The sequence below is a fragment of the Haliotis rufescens genome, unplaced genomic scaffold, assembly GCF_023055435.1.
Source record: "Haliotis rufescens isolate VD_foot unplaced genomic scaffold, xgHalRufe1.0.p SCAF_3, whole genome shotgun sequence".
Lineage (NCBI taxonomy): Eukaryota > Metazoa > Mollusca > Gastropoda > Lepetellida > Haliotidae > Haliotis > Haliotis rufescens.
Window position 1 is genome coordinate 28,797,708 of NW_025964001.1, and position 11,566 is coordinate 28,809,273.

Consider the following 11,566-nt stretch of genomic DNA (forward strand, 5'->3'; position numbering starts at 1 on the left):
GATGTAAATTGGGACGTTGTCAATGGTGTTGTAGATCTCAGGGTTACGGTGGTTGAGATGCAAGTTTGGACGTTGTCAGTGGCGTTGTAGATCTCTGGGTGATGTTGGTTGAGATGCAAGTTGGGACGGTGTCAGTGGCGTTGTAGATCTCAGGGTGACGGTGGTTGAGATGTAAGTTGAGACGTTGTCAATGGTGTTGTAGATCTCAGGGTTACGGTGGTTGAGATGTAAGTTGAGACGTTGTCAATGGTGTTGTAGATCTCAGGGTTACGGTGGTTGAGATGCAAGTTGGGACGTTGTCAATGGTGTTGTAGATCTCAGGGTTACGGTGGTTGAGATGCAAGTTGGGACGTTGTCAGTGGCGTTGTAGATCTCTGGGTGACGTTGGTTGAGATGCAAGTTGGGACGTTGTCAGTGGCGTTGTAGTTGCCAGAGTGACGGTGGTTGAGATGTAAGATGGGACGTTGTCAATGGTGTTGTAGATCTCAGGGTTACGGTGGTTGAGATGTAAGTGGGGACGTTGTCAATGGTGCTGTAGATGCCAGGATGACGGTGGTTGAGATGTAAGTTGGGACGTTGTCAATGGTGTTGTAGATCTGAGGGTGACGGTGGTTGTGGTGTAAGTTGGGACGTTGTCAATGGTGTTGTAGATCTGAGGGTGACGGTGGTTGAGATGTATGTGGGGACGTTGTCAATGGTGATGTAAATCTCAGGGTGACGATGGTTGAGATGTAAGTTTTGGACGTTGTGAATGGTGTTGTAGATCTCAGGGTGACGGTGGTTGTGATGTAAGTTGGGACGTTGTCAATGGTGTTGTAGATCTCATGATGGCGGTGGTTGAGATGTAAGTTGGGACGTTGTGAATGGTGTTGTAGATCTCAGGGTGACGGTGGTTGAGATGCAAGTTGGGACGTTGTCAGTGGCGTTGTAGTTGCCAGAGTGACGGTGGTTGAGATGTAAGATGGGACGTTGTCAATGGTGTTGTAGATCTCAGGGTGACGGTGCTCGATATGTAAGTTTGGACGTTGTCAATGGTGCTGTAGATCTCATGATGGCGGTGGTTGAGATGTAAGTTGGGACGTTGTCAGTGGTGTTGTAGATCTCATGAAGGCGGTGGTTGAGATGTAAGATGGGACGTTGTGAATGGTGCTGTAGATCTCAGGGTGACGGTGCTCGATAGGTAAGCTGGGACATTGTCAATGGTGTTGTAGATCTCCCGTTGACGGTGTTCGAGATGTAAGTTGGGACGTTGTGAATGGTGTCGTAGATCTCAGGGTGACGGTGGTTGTGGTGTAAGTTGGGACATCGTCTACGGTGATGTAGATCTAATGATGGCGAGGGTTGAGATGTAAGATAGGATGTTGGCACAGGTGTTTAGATGTTAGGGTGACATAGAATAAGATGTAGGTCGGTGTTCCATTGCACGGTGATATTGGCAATGGTACTGTACCAGTAGATTAAATGAAACCAATCTATTTGCCTCTAGTCCCATAAAGGTGCGCACATTCACACAAACAATATACAGAATATATCGTGAAATATAAACTTGTAAGCATTTAAGTGAGAATTATCTAAAAAGCAAATACATACACGTTTTCTTTAGGGAAACTGATACGCATATTGTGATGTAAGTGCCCCTCATATCCCTACACAAAGGCCATGCCGCAGTGGATGTATTGACAACTTCATTATACGCTGTGTGTTCAGACATCTCCACCTAAAAGGAAACGTGTCCTGGTACATTTCATCTTGCAATGTACATCCCTTATCTGTCAATCTGAAATCACCGCCAACTTTATCTCTCAAATCAACCATGATCCATCATCACAATTCCCCCATCACGGCAGTTTTCGCTTCTGAATTTTACACAACTCATTAGCAGTCTTTACGTTCAAATTAGCATGAAGTGATGTGAAAATGAAAACCCACACTATCAAAGACATTTCTGGTACACGTTTCACATAGCCACCACAGCATACTATTTCCTATTCACAGCAGATAAATTCGCCAAACACAATTGTTTCGTATAATTTCCAAAGCCAATAAACTCCGATCTCGTAAACAGCGTTGCTTGATGTGTTTATGCTCTTGTGAAACTTGCATCTAAATATCAGCTGATTGATTGGCGTGTATTGCAGTGTTCTTTGACATGAACGAAGAGCAATAAGCACCGGACAGGAGCATTATCTTATGTCTGTTTTATTTGTTCGCCTGATTACAAGTTAGCCGTGTTTATTGCCAATAAAAACGTTTGCTTTGGTTCACTCGATTCAAGCATGATGATAAATGGAATAATTGGCGTTAGTATGAGAGAACAGCGTGCCATCGATCCTTGATGGAGAGACATAACGTTTTGTCATGAATTGTCAGTTGGTCAATGAGTTCGTTTTTACTCCTTCATTCATCCATTCATATTTCCGTTTGTCTTTCAATCCAATCCATCTATTCATCCCGTTCACAATTCATTTGTTCGTACATAAACATCATCCAGTTATTTTATCGTTCGTTCATTCTGTCGTGCATTCATTTAGATATACAATTACATAAATGATAAAATCATCTCTGAGTCACCCTTTTTTATCAATAAAGATGTGTTGATAAAACGATAAAATAAATACCCCAGATTTATTATCAGTGCAGGGTAAACAAGGTTGTATTCAAGTATTCAACAATCTTACACAAACTTCATTCGCGGATTAACACACTTTTCAAATACTCGCTTGGAATAAACACGTCATCTAACCGAAATTTCCCATTTGTGTGTATGATTATTCAAACATTGATAGCGATGTTAACCTCGTTAATCATCCACGTTAGGTAAACAAACCATGAATGACACCACGTTATTGCTTCTACCAAACCGTAAAAAGTACACACATTGTCATGTATGTGATACCGTTATATTGTTGTCGCATTCAGTAGACTGTTTACATGTTTGTTTGCTCTGCAAGAATAGAGAGTAGCGTTCCGCCACCAATGCCTATTTGTAGGTCGTTTATGGAGATCAAATATGTTCTCACCCATAAAATCACTGTTCACTTATTAAGTTAGTCCATAACTTGCATCTATCTATGCAGGATACGGGGGCAGTTTACTTAGCAGATCCGCTTGGTTTCTGTCGCCGGGTTATTGTGTAGGCATTTGAATTGCCACGTCAAACAGAGGTAGTTTCATTCAACCTGTTGAAGCAATAAAGTGGCCTTTTTGCCCTATAATGTTAATGTTCCAATAGGTCCGATTTGTTATTTGCTCAGATAGTTTATTTAGGAAGGAAGGCAAATAGTAATAAACTATCCTGTTGTTGGGTTTGGCTGACAGGGACAATCCCCATTGCAGCGTACAGACACATACATATACTCTATGTAATAGACAGCAGGTAGTAAACATAAGCACCGTTATAGGCTACGATCTGTGCTGATATGAACAGTGTAAACATAGAAATAGACATGGAGTGGTTTGACATGTACATCGCTAGGGCTGAATAGATCAGATACTTAATGATAAAGGACTATAGAGTGCATGGTTTCCTTGGTCGGAATTATAATGTGGGTAACACTATTCATGTAACAAGAACATGTGTGACCCTATTTTTGTCGCATTATAAATTAAATTTCTCGCCCTGAGATATATGACAGTTTCGGGGTTGTTAGGTGTAAATGGAGACCACAAAAAAGGTGTGGAGTGTATTGGTTCATATGGTACAAAACCGATAGATATACATTGAACATTGTAATTTAATCGTACGAAAGACGATTGGTAGGGAATTTTATTTTATTCTCTCGTGTGTTTAATTACGGATGTAAGGCGGTCAGAGACAGGTCCAGTTTGGGAAAAAACAAACCAGTGGTTGACAGCATGAGCATCTACCCGGGCGATAGGTAGTGGATGTTAGTTTGCTCTATAGTCCGCATCATTACTGATATGTCAAAGCGGTCTGTGACACGACGAATCTGGACCAGGCAAACCAGTGGTCGACAGCATGAGCAACGGTCCAGCTGAGTGAGTGAGTGAGTGACGTTTACCACTTCGATGAAACCCACTTGCACAGGTATTGTCCTGACAAACCAAGGATCATAATCAGGAATACTCTCGGATTCGAACCTTCACTGGGAAGAAGCATGCCGAGAAACATGTTACCGTATAATACACAATCCAATATAAAGTGGTGTATCCATGGCTGCCTTTGAATGTTATCATTAGGAAGTTACAATCTTTAGTTCGGATGCAATTTGGGATAACAACTTAACGTCGAGGTATAGAAAATCATCGTCCTAGACAAGGAATTCGGGATTTTTGTGGTCATTTTCTATTTGTTTTATTTTTATAGTGAGTGAGTATGGCTTTACGCCGCTTTTAGCAATATTCCAGCAATATCGCGACGGGGGACACCAGAAATGGGCTTCACACATTCTACCCATGTCGGGAATCGAATCCGGGTCTCCGGCGTGACGAGCGAACGCTTAACCATTAGGGTTATACAAGTCATAAAACTACATGTTATCATCATAATACAATTGGTTAACCAAACACAATGGTGAACAGGAAAATCTCACATATACCATACACCAACATTAAATATTCACCTAAAATATGTTATGCCTATTGTTAAAAAGAAACCGTTGACTAAATGAAATAAAACATTGAAAATGAAAAACCTAAATACGATCTTAGATTTGGAAATTTTAGCTCCATAAACATGTGTCTACAAGTAATGAATTGCAGTCTCAAGGGTTAATTCCCCACCGTTAAATCACCATCATAAAACATAAAGTACTCTGCCTGTGACTTACTTAGAGTTTAATATGGCCCCGCATTTATTGACAGGCTATTGACAAGCAATGTACGACGATATCGAGGTGAATGACACCTGCTGATTGCGCAGAACAAAGAAATCTACATCTGCAATTAATTAGCGTGGGTTTATACATCACAGACGTGTCAGGTCCAGGACTACACGTGAGTGCCTAGCAGTTGTTAAGCAGTGAACGACCTTGTCGGGTACCTTGTAAAGATGTCAGCGAGGCTTGATAGGACGATGGGCTTATCAGCAAGATAGACCTGTAATGAATATTGCGATGGTTTATGTGAAATGTGATAAGCATAATTATATTATTTACTACTTTATTGTTTTATACAATAAAATTATAACAAACAAAACACAAAGTTTAATGGATGATCTGTTTTTGTTGTGCTGATGAAAGATTCAGAAGTTGTCTACACGGGTTGATATTTTCATGTGCATAAATTCGACTTGTCATGAAAATCTCGAGATATGAGTGTCGTATATCACGATGATAGTGTCCTATACAGCAAGGTGGAGACTTGTGAAGGCTATACCCCACCGCCAGCCATATTACAGATAGATCACCCCACCCCCGCCCCCGCCATGAGGATTCTGGGTTTGAACCGGGACCCGTTCCACAAAGCGATCTTAGCGCTAAGGTGATCGTAACTGTCTTACATACGATCGTCGTAGCGCTCAGATCGCTTTGAGGAACTGGTCCAAGGGCCCGGCAACCTATGCGGCGACTGTGGATCGGGTGGTCAGGTTTAGGGACTTGGTAATTGCGCGTCATCGTTTCCCGACGTCGTAGGGCGTTGCTCATAATATCAATCACTGGTCCAGACCGCCGTTGGTATGATCACAGTATCTCGTTGTTTACAAATACCCCGTATTAACACAATGGTTATGGTTTAATCACCAGATAAATGCTCGATCCGGCAGTTGCCGACACTTAGTGTCCCCCTGATTGATTGTGTACATATCGAAGTGAAATATACAATTGTTGTCATTTATCTAGAAATGACCCGTCTTACATAAATTGATTAATTTAGCCCGAGTGTGTTTGAATTTATCACTTCTTGCTTTTTTAAATTGCGTTGTTTCTCATGATGACAAGATGTTACAAATATATGTATATTTCATCACGACATATTATTGCGAGTTGACAAAAATTATTACTTCATAAATACCCCACCATCGAATATTAACAAGAACACATTATCTACATTCGAAAGTGCCTTGAATATGTTCGTTATGCATATATTTACTATGAATTAAATTAGTCTCAAATTTTGCACTCTAGTCCAAGCCTGTATTTCGGGATGACTTTCTATTTTCCGAGCGAAAAACGAAAATAGCGAAAATGTTTAACCGTAAGTTTATATGGGTAGGTTTTAGCAGCCCAGTTGCTATTTACAACAGAATTAATTGACACCTTCGGTAATATTTGGTATGCATTGCTTTAACGCTGGCTATAAGTGTTAGTATATTTTAAAAGAGATGATTCTTTTATCAAAACACTTATACGCGCATTCTGATTGGGTTGTCGTGCTTTACTGAAGATTACATGGATTGACAGTGAGATGGTTACAGACAGACAGTTGTTTATTTATGTCTCACGTCTGTACAACATGTACATTTTATTTTTATATTTATTAATGAAAGTGTTTCTTTTGCTATTTGCAGCCTCGATTCAGTCCGCGTCAGGCTCGCCGTTGAACCATGGAATTACGTCACTGGGATGGAGGTGTTGAAATGAAGCACGGTCGTAAAATGCTGTAAAAACATCATTGTATGTACATATACAAGTTGTAGATTTCAGTTACGCTGATAAGAAGGTGGCAGATCATTTATTGTCTAATTACGTCGGTTATACGGGTAATGGTTGTTTTGTAATTAGAATAATAGGCAAATCACAAGTGCAAATTGGTTGAACAAACTGGCAATCGTTTACATTCAGCGCCGTAATGATCTTAATTGCTTGCAGGTAGCTATAAGACAACAGGCGACCCTGTACTCTGACAAGATCAAATAGGCATCTATATAACAAAATATACATTGTAATTGATGAATCATTAGAAACGTATATCTATTACCTTATTTCTTACAAAAGAAAAAAATGTCTTGCGTTTACCGACTACGCCTATAATCAACTATATTGTACGTATTTCTTGTCTTTGATGTGTGACTCGCAAAAAACCCTTCTCTCTCACCAGTTATCAATAAATTATATTATTCTGCTTTAATACTTTATTTGTACTTCTATATTTTATTGTTAGTGAGTATTTCAGAAAATCTTCAAATTCATCGAAAATGCAATCTTTAGAGGAGATGTTTTCCATAGATAGTTTTCACATAAGCTGAATAAGGAATGAACAGTTTCAAGATAAAAGGACATTTTTAAAATGACATCAGGTAAAATCAGTTGAACATTTTGTCGTATGGAATAACCGATTTCGTTACCGAGAAATGCAGGCAAGTAATCAAACTGAAGTTACCATGTGAATATACTAACTTCTCTCCCGCTCGCTATAAAGGATCAATGGGCCTCGCCTCGGGCTTTGAGAAACTTTTAAATGTAAATCCTCCTTCTTGGTAAGAACGCAGTATGGATGTTGCGTCACGACCACAGTTTGGAAACGCCCATCCATTCAATGGATGCTTTAGAAAACATTTGATAATGACTAACAGATTTCTTTACTGTCTACCCGCATGCACTTTTGCCATCAGTGTACCCAAAACACCCGGAATAGATACACATTGATGTAACCTCACCGCAACATATTTAGTGCCTTTGATAGTTTGTGTACAGCTATAGTAAACTCACATGTGTGCAAGTTTTTACAACTTTCTTGTCACTTTATTCTATTTGATAGGTTGTGTTGAAGTATTAAACGTAATTATATCACAGGATCAGACAATTTAAGGGATTTGTCATAAGAGGACGGTTTGGAGCGCGGGAGGTAATAGCAAGTCGATTTAATTCTGATGTAAACATTATCATCCCCCACAACGAAATGGAAGGGGGAGGAGGGGGGTGGGGGGTGTTATAGGAATGGGTGCTGTCCGTCCGTCACGTTTCGGTAGCAGAACTCAAACGCCATGAAATCTTAATCAAACTTGGCACATAGATAGGTCGAATGGTGAACTGGTGCCTTTTGTTAGTTTTGGATTTCCGAAAAAGATTCTTTTTCGAGTTTCCACGGCAACGATTTTGACTTAGACTGAAAATGGCGTTAGTGCTCTTTTCCGGAGCAGATCTTGAAAACCGTAAATAATTTTGCCTTGCACACAACCGGACATGTCATATTGGCAGGGGATATGAGTGTTTCATGCTTGTTTCAGTTATATGACGGTGTGGTCAGCTTAGTGTGGGAGGGAAGCCAAATGTCGCATACGTACATGTTTATCGAAACTGGCAGGTACACTTATATGGATGTTGATGAAAGTGTGTGTTTATCGTGTACTGAACACATTGAGGATGAGAGACACGTACTGTTACACTGCCCTTGTATGGTGATCTGCGTGAAGGGGGCACGGGTGGCCCAGTCGTCTAAGGCGCCGCGATTCGCTGTGCAGAGTTGCGTCCCTTGGGCACGCCAGAAACCTATGATTGTGGGTTCGAATCCCGGTTCGCCCCGATTATGTTTCTAGGTTTGTCAGCACCATACCCGTGCTCGTGGGTTTCACCGAAGTGGTAAACGTCTAAGACCTGCATCGCTCGGGCTTTCTTCCCACATTAAGCTGACACGCCGTGATATAACTGGAATATTGTTAAAAGCGGCGTTAAACCGAACTTACTTACTCTGCGTGAAATCATGTATAGAAGTGTCAGCTTCAGCTGTCCGAATTGTTTCGATTTGTGTGACCAAGATAAATTATTGTACTTTTTAAACACAATGCATATTACACTGCCAAAACCTGCTTTTTAATTCCGTAACGCTGAACACATGTTTTATATAGTTACTGCTATTTAATCTGTCATGTATTATACATATTTAAGTTTATATAATTTTACTGACTTTTACGTCTCTCATAACTCAGTGAGAGTGGCTCAAAACACTGTATACATTATGTATTATAACATTGTATTTTGAAGGACTGATGGAGGTGAGAGACGAGAATAACAATGTCTTTGGTGAAACCTATGAGCACGAACATGGAGCTGACAGACCTAAAAACATAACTGAGAATCGAACCCACAATCATAGGTTTCTGGCGTACTCAAGGGAAATCACAGGTTTCTGGCGTATTCAAGGGACGCAACTCTGCACAGTGAATTGCGGAGCCTTAGACGACGGGGCCACCCGTGCCCCCAGCTTAAGATTGATGGAGGTCACAATTCATCAATAGTGATATCACACGATGAAGGGCAAGACTCGGAAAACGTTAAGTGTATAAAAAATTATAGTCAATAATGTCTTTTTACGAAAATAAATTGTTGGGTAATTCAAGGTAAATATGTGCCGCAGCTGTATGAGTTTCCTCATCACTGTGTGCACAAAGAAGCATCCTCTACGAAATGACGTCGTAGATGTCGTTTGTGTTGAGAGTGTTTTTGTAGTTGAAACGAGGAAACAACGTATGTTTTCCTCTGCATCAAATATTATCAACTATCAATTAATTATAAACGTCCAAAACATTTGAACCGTTGATACTGATATCCCTGCTCACAATATAGTCATGTTAATGTTTATCCTGCTTGAAATGATTTGCCCAATTGTGAGAAAACCTAACAGATTCAATAGTTCACAAAATAAACTTTTTTGTTTAAACATTTGTTTATCCGATTGAAATGATAACAGTCTCATTCGATTTTCCCACTTCGTTTTCACATCCTGTTCAACTGATAAACTATAAAGTACATGCACGAGAGATAGCGATCTCTTATCTATGACATATGACGAGGACACTGTCTAAACAATCAACAACACAAATCGAAAATAAAAACGTCACCCTGTCCATTATCATAAGAAATCTCTTGTACGATTCTGTCTATATCATGAGCATGTGTTTATGAATCACCCTCAAATACTGCTGATACCAGGTGTTCGCGAAAAGGTGTGCGTATGGCAACCGTCATAAACACATGCAAAGGTAAGTCAATTGTTCACCTGAAATAAACCCCACGGGAACATATGGTACAAGTCAAAATAGGGAATTGGATCGGACATAATTTTGGTCACTGATGCCTCAAATTTGGTAATGTCCTCCACATGTCTATCATAACACTGTTTGAAAGCTTTGCTCTGGCCTTAAATGTTGCAACCCTGTGTGGCGCTCTTTGAACTTTTCGTAGATAGAGCATGCACAATTGTGCCTCTAAAGTTGTGATTTTTTTGCACGAAAGTCGAGCTTAATACCAAACTGCGCCAACGAATCATTATTAAAATAACACCAGGTGTTCAATAGCAGGTGACTATGTCCTGCTGTGTACGTTCAGATCACTGTATTGCTGGATAATTAAACCCCAACAAACTTTAAAATACAAGAAAAAATCCCGATGATGTCATTCTGGATAATAACATCAATACATAAGTTCTGCAGGCTAATGTTTATCCCTCTGCAATCGGAGACAAAAATGGTTCTGAACTCTGGAAGGCGTCGGGTTCAAGAACGCCCTGTGTAATCAAAGCGTCCGATGCGCCTGTATACAGTCACATCCTCATCTATGTAACAGTTTTCATGTAACGGGGTATTGAATTGACAAACGTCACAATAAAAGAACATACGCGGATCATTAAACTGACAATGGTGACCAGATGTTTGTCAATTGGTGCCCTTCCTTCCACTGTCGACCCGTATTCCCGAAGGTCGTTTTAGCGTTTGGTTTTATATAACGATTTTGGTCACATATTGCGTTATGAAATTGATCTAATGTATAAGTTGGAAACTCATCGTTTATAAAGTCTCGTTTCCGCATCAGCAATTCACAAAGACCCAAAGAGGAAAAGGAAAACAGGGACGCAAATTGTATTGTGTACCCCCAGCTGACTGATATTTATACAAACGCGCACTCTTTCACTGGTCGAGTATTTTTGTAATATATTGAAACGCCAAAGTTTCAAAACCGGCTAAATTCTTTTTTATAATTGTTTCTGTTACAGTTTGTGGTTTGAGGATGGTAAGAATTGAGTTGAAATGTGGTGTAACGTCGCGTCCAAGATTATCGCACTTATATAGCGACATGCATGCACACGTGTGTGTGGCTGCTTGTACTAGTCCGGACTGATGCCGATTTATAGTGTTTGACCACTGAGGTACCATGCCACAGTTTAACATGAATACCCCACTCAGACACAGTAAACTGACTCCGAGCCGACAAGTCCTTGTTTCAGCCCCTTAAATACCATCTTTTAACGCCTTTTGGTATGACGCGGACGGGGATCGAACTCCGGACCTTCCGCTCTCCGGGCGGACGCTCTACCACTAGACCACGGAGGCGGTCCGAATGGTAAGCACCTCCTATAATGGTAAGCCAAACCCAGCTGGCCCTGAATGTATTATACAGACATACATGTACATGAATGCCGTGTACACATTTATGATCATCTGCAGAGATATATGCTCAGAAATGTTCTGATATGTATTACAAGCATGAATCCCTTTGATACCCTTGTGGTAGATGAATGTGATTTTGTCTGTTGTTTATTTGCCGTAGCCAGTTTAGTTGACTATGAGCTAGCGATATCGCAGTGGCCTGTAAACAATCGAGGGCGGTCGGGTAGCCTAGTGGTTAAAGCGTTCGCACGTCACGCCGAAGACCCGGGTTCGATTCCCGAC

The 11,566-nt window shown here is 40.5% G+C and overlaps 1 long non-coding RNA gene across 1 annotated transcript in view; it reads left to right on the top strand.

The window, feature by feature from the left end:
* Positions 1–9,685, top strand: part of LOC125384499 — a 71,505-nt gene extending 61,820 nt beyond the window's left edge. Inside the window, exons 2-3 of the long non-coding RNA XR_007223298.1 lie at positions 6,470–6,575; positions 8,883–9,685. This is a non-coding gene — a long non-coding RNA (uncharacterized LOC125384499). The remainder of the gene's footprint in view (positions 1–6,469; positions 6,576–8,882) is intronic.
* Positions 9,686–11,566: the final 1,881 nt, after the last annotated feature.